This window comes from Chenopodium album, chromosome 23, assembly GCF_948465745.1.
Source record: "Chenopodium album chromosome 23, dcCheAlbu1.1, whole genome shotgun sequence".
NCBI lineage: Eukaryota > Viridiplantae > Streptophyta > Magnoliopsida > Caryophyllales > Amaranthaceae > Chenopodium > Chenopodium album.
Window position 1 is genome coordinate 11,743,754 of NC_137856.1, and position 6,115 is coordinate 11,749,868.

Genomic DNA, 6,115 nt, shown 5'->3' on the forward strand with positions numbered 1-6,115 from the left:
AAATATTTCATAGCGAGGTTTAATAATGTGGATGACTACAATTATGTGCTTACTCAAGGACCATGGCTAATAGATGATAAATATCTCACTATTAGAAAATGGACACCAAACTTCATCCCGGAAGAAGCATCCATTAGTGTCTTGACTGTCTGGGTTCGAATTCCGAATCTATCAGTTGAGTATTTTGACAAGGAATTCCTGAAAAAAATTGGAGCAAAGATTGGCAAAGTCATAAGGGTTGACAAATCGACAGCATATGCTGAAAGTGGACAATTCACTCGACTGAGTGTTGAGATAGACCTCTCGAAACCCCTGCTTTCCAAGTTTTGGTTGAAAGGCAAGATATGGAGAGTGCAATATGAAGGCATAAAAATGTTATGTTATAAATGTGGTATGCTCGGCCATGTTGAAGACCAATGTGCATCGAGGCAGCCTTCGGATACTATGATAATTGACAATGTTAATGGTCAGTTAGATGGGGTAGAGCAGCAACATATTGAAGCTAAAGCTAGACCAGAGGAGGTGGACGAATATGGGGATTGGATGTTAGTCAAGAAACCGGGTCGAAAGAGAAACCCGAGAGTGGAAAAACCAGGGTCGGGTATGGGTAAGGATGGTCAAAACCCGGCAAAAAATCAGAGTCAACCCCTTTCAAAAAATGTTACCAAAGTAGCTAATTCTATCGATGGAAGGAAATCTAATTTCGAGATTCTGGCCTCGATGAATGCGGAAGAGGATCAAAATTTGGAGGAATCAATGGGAAAAGATAATTATGCCTTTGCTATAAATTTGGGAAGTGACCAAACTAACAAGGATTTGAATTTATCTATCTCAAATAATGAGAATAATATCCCCACCATAAATCTTGGAGATCAATCCCAAAATTTTTCTAAGAATATTTCCTTTAATTTTGGGAAAAAAGATCAGGAAGTTAGAGGAGGTGGGAAATTTGTTTACAAGAAAAAAGATTCTTCTAAATCACATAAGGCAAGCTCCCAGTCAAACGTGCCTTTGACCCCAATCACTAATATGCTCAACCAAAAAGAACCAAGTCAAAGCCCACAAATTGCCATATCTGAGGGTAAAGAAAACTCGCAAACAATTTTTTCTGAAGCCAACACACAAAAAGAAACAGAGGAAATTCCAGAGGTTGTAGTAGTAAGTTCGAATGATGTCACACAGAAGGAACTCACACATGTTTCCCCCACCTTCGGATGTTATCCAACTAATGGTTCCGACGGACAAGACATTATTCGTGGGACAACCAATGGAGAGACCATATTTGGTCATTGCCGACCCCCTGACGAATGTGTTGGAGGTGAGACTCGAGTCTTGGGAGGAACCGATCCCGGAGCCAATGGAGTTGGTGGTCTACCTTCAGATCCCCAATGAAGTAAGCAGATTATTGAGATTAATCTCAAGTGCATATGTAAGTTCATTACCTTCTACTCCAAGTTTAATGGAAGATACCATGCCTAATTTAGCTCCAAACTCTCTGCCTATTTCATTCATGATTTGGAATGTTCAAGGGGCGGGTAGTCGTGCTTTTATTAGCTCTTTAAAAGAAGTAATTAGGAATAATAAGCCTACAGTTTTTGCTCTTGTTGAAACACATATGGGGGGACAACAAGCTGAAAAAATTGCTAATATTTGTAATTATAATGGTCACACACGAGTAGATGCTCAAGGGTTCAGTGGAGGCATATGGATTTATTGGAAGCAAGACCTTGTGACTGTCGAGCCTATCATTAAGCATAATCAGTTTATTACCATGGATATCAAACGTATAGGTGAGGAACCTTGGTACTTCACGGCCGTTTATGCTAGCCCCAACCCTATGAAAAGACATGATTTATGGAATGAATTAAGGGATTTTGCTTCGTCTCATAATAAACCTTGGATGATTGCCGGAGATTTCAATGATACTCGCTTCTCTCATGAGCGTAGCACAAGTAGCCCTGAGACTTCTAGAAGGGCGAACCGATTTAATGAATGGGTGGAGAGTATGGAACTTCTTGAAATTGAGTTTAGTGGTCCTAATCATACATGGTCTAGGGGAAATTCTATGGATACCTACACTAGTGCAAGGCTCGATAGAGCTTTATGTAATGGGGATTGGAGTCTACGGTTTGCAAATGCTGCGGCAAAAAATCTCCCTGCCATTTCTTCTGATCATTGCCCGATTATTATATCTCCAAATGGTTTTGTTCCTATAGGCTCGGTGAATAAACCGTTCAAATTTCAGGCGGCTTGGCTTACCCATGAGCACTTTCGTGAGTTTATTGAGGAAAAATGGTGCAAAGCTACGCCTCTTGTCCCACAATTACAGAAAATGTCAAAGGAACTTCAAACATGGAATAAGGAGGTGTTCCATAATATTTTAAAAAAAAAGAGAAATCTCCTTGCTCGTATATCAGGTGTCCAACGCTGCCTCTCTGAGCAAAAATCTCGTGATTTAATAAAGCTTGAGTCCAAGCTCCGTAAGGAATTAGATGAGATACTTGAACAAGAGGAGTTGTTGTGGTATCAAAAATCCAGAATTGAGTGGATTAGGGAAGGGGATCGAAATACTTCCTTTTTTCACCTAAGCACAATTGCTAGACGTTGGAGAAATAATATTACGGCTATTAAAGATCAACCGAATGGTGTTTGGCTCTATGATAAGCAGCAAATCCAAGAAAATATTGTTTCCTACTTCAAGACTTTATTCGAAGATGAAGATCAAGAGATTATTGGGCAGCTGCCTTCGGATGTGTTCCCTGAATTTACAACTAGAGATTGGGATTTACTCTCGAGACCTTTTGCTAGATGTGAAGTTGAGAAAGTGGTGTTTGAAATGGGTGCTATGAAAGCCCCGGGTCCGGATGGCTTCCAAGCTCTTTTTTACCAAAAACATTGGGACATCGTGGCGGATAATGTGTATAAAGTAGCTCTTGATGCTTTGAATGGTAAGGGACTCCCGGAAAATTTGAATGACACCTTCATTGTTCTCATTCCAAAAGTGGACAAACCGGAGCTAGCAATGCAATTCCGACCTATTAGCCTTTGTAATGTGGCCTACAAAATTATTACGAAGACGATCGTAAATAGGATCAAACCTATGATGCCCCACTTAACTTCTTGTACTCAAACAAGTTTCGTGCCGGGAAGACAAATAACTGACAATATTGTTATAGTACAAGAAGTGATTCATACTATGAGGAACAAGCAAGGAGGGAAAGGGCTTATGGCTATTAAAATTGATTTTGAAAAAGCTTATGACCGTCTTAAGTGGGATTTTATTAGGGACACTTTGTATGATATTCGGTTCCCCCCTCTCATCATAGACTTGATTATGGAATGTATTACTACTTCAACAATGCAAGTGCTTTGGAATGGTGAACCGACCCAATCTTTCAAGCCGGGCCGTGGTATCCGCCAAGGTGACCCTTTGTCACCTTATATTTTTGTGCTATGCATGGAGAAATTAAATCAGCTCATTGAGGAGACCATAATTCAAAATCTTTGGAAGCCTATTTATGCAAGTCGAAATGGACCAAAGCTATCAAATTTATGCTTTGCTGACGATATTATTTTGTTCGCTGAAGCTACTGTTGATCAAGCCATGGTGATACAAGATTGTTTGGCTCGATTTTGCACAAATTCTGGTCAGAAAGTCAGCTACTCAATGTCTCGTGTATATTTCTCTAATAATATGCACACACAAGATACGGCTGGTATATGTCATGCTCTGGGAATCGATGAAACTGACGATCTAGGGACATATCTTGGAATGGCAACACTCACTAGCAGAGTCACTCGAGACACTTTCGCTCATCTATGTGAAAAGATTGATCGTCGCCTTGCGGGATGGAAATCAAAGTATATTTCTTTAGCGGGAAGAATCACTTTGGCCAAGACAACACTCACCACTATGAGTTCGTATGCTATGCAAACAGCCAAGATCCCTCGTTCAATTTGTGACGATATTGACAAACGCACAAGGCGTTTTATTTGGGGAGGTGATGAGGAGAAGAGACGAATTCACTTGCTATCTTGGGATTGCCTTCAACAACCTAAGGAAAAGGGTGGATTAGGAATAAGATCAGCTCGACAAACCAATGCTGCTTTTTTGACAAAATTGGGTTGGCGTGTACTCACGGAACCAAATGCTCTATGGTCTCGTGTACTAAGGGCAAAATATTGTAAGGGCCGTTGTGATATTGACATGTTTGAGCCAAAGACGAATATGTCAAATGTTTGGAGGGGCATCTCGGAGAATGCGAAGCTTATTTGTGAAGGGTCGAGGGTGGCTGTTAGTAATGGTGCTACAACCCTTTTCTAGGATCACAATTGGGCCTTAAACAAGCCATTGCGAGCTGTTACTATTAGGGACATTCCAGAGCAGTTGGATGGTGCGATTGTTGAGGAGTTATGGGACATCGAGACTGGATGGAAGTGGGACTTAATTGCCGAGCTGCTTCCTGGTGATATCCTAAGACTCATTGAGGCTCATGCCTTGAGAAAGGATCTAACTACAGGGGATCTCTTGTACTGGGGTAGCTCTAAGCAGGGAAAATTTACTATAAAATCTGCTATGCAAATCATTCGAAAAGAAGATGAAATAGGACATGACAACACTTGGAAATTAATCTGGAAAATTAAAGTTCAACAACGAGCAAAGGTTTTCTTGTGGCTAGTCATGCACGATAGGATTATGACAAATGCAAATAGAGTGAAGAGAAGTCTGACCAATAGCCCGTGGTGTCCAAATTGTAACACTCAGGAAGAAACAACTCTTCATGCCCTTCGAGACTGCAGAACAGCTAGAGAAATTTGGAGACAGATTGGAGGCCCTGCAGCAGCTCTTAGCTTTTTTACAGGAACTTTGCAGCAGTGGATTGCTCGAAACATTAAAGTTCAAATAAAAAATGATCGCTCACCTGAAATCTGGCCAACTTATTTTACAATTTCAATTTGGTGGATTTGGAGACGGCGAAATAATGTTGTATTTGGCAAAGCTGATGAAAATCCAATTGATGTGGGTCAATTTTTGCTTACTAAATTCGAGGAAGTATGGAAGGTGTTAGGTGATGGGCAGAGCAGTTCTCAAGCACCAAGAGCTAGACAGGAAATGCTTATCAGGTGGCTGGCTCCTGCTGTAGGATGGCTAGCCTTGAATACTGATGGAGCAGCCAAAGGCTCTCCAGGACCAGCATGTGGAGGGGGTCTGATCAGGGATGCAACTGGGAGGATGCTTCATGCTTATGCAATAAAAATAGGGGTGTGTGATGCTTTCATGGCAGAACTCAAGGCAGTAGAGTATTGGGTAGAGCTGGCTAGACGCATGAGAGCAGCAAAACTGCAGCTACAAATTGACAGTCAGTGTGTAATAGCAGCTCTGACTAATCAAGAAATTAATAGAGGACAAGGATATCATATCATCCAAAGATGCAAGCAGCTGATTGATGAAGGTTCGTGGCAAGTGCAAGTTATTCATGTGTATCGAGAAGCAAATAGGGCGGCGGACTGGTTAGCAAATCATGGAGTCGACCAGAACAACAACATTGAGTTGATTCAATTCCCTCCTATCGAATTAGGACGTATTTTACATGAGGATAGTGTAGGGGTGGCTTTGCCACGTTTAATTTCTGTTTAGTTTTTTATTTTCTCGGGGCTTGCAGCTCCTCATTCGCACCAAAAAAAAAAAAAAAAAAAAAAAAAAAAAAAAAAAAAAAAACATATGAATGGTTGTCATCAACATGGGAATGTTGCAACTTAATTGATACACGCTAAAACAAATTTATAGGCAATAAAATAGACAACGCGTGCACCCCTATATTGTAGCTATAAGTTGAAACTTCGAAATATTAGGAAATTACAGTACAGGAAAAAGATGAACATTTAAATAAACACCCACTAAATATAGGCTTATACCTACCCATCAACCAATTTTTTTGGTATGCGTACACTTAGGGGATAGCTTCCACAAATGAAATTAATGGAAATAAATTATGGATTTTGGTTTCAAGGACAATGGTTTACAGAAAGGAAGGAGTGTAAGGAAAACATCTTCAAATCCCATCAAATTAATACTAGCCTCTGCAAGGAGGCAGTACCTCCATCTTGAATAAAA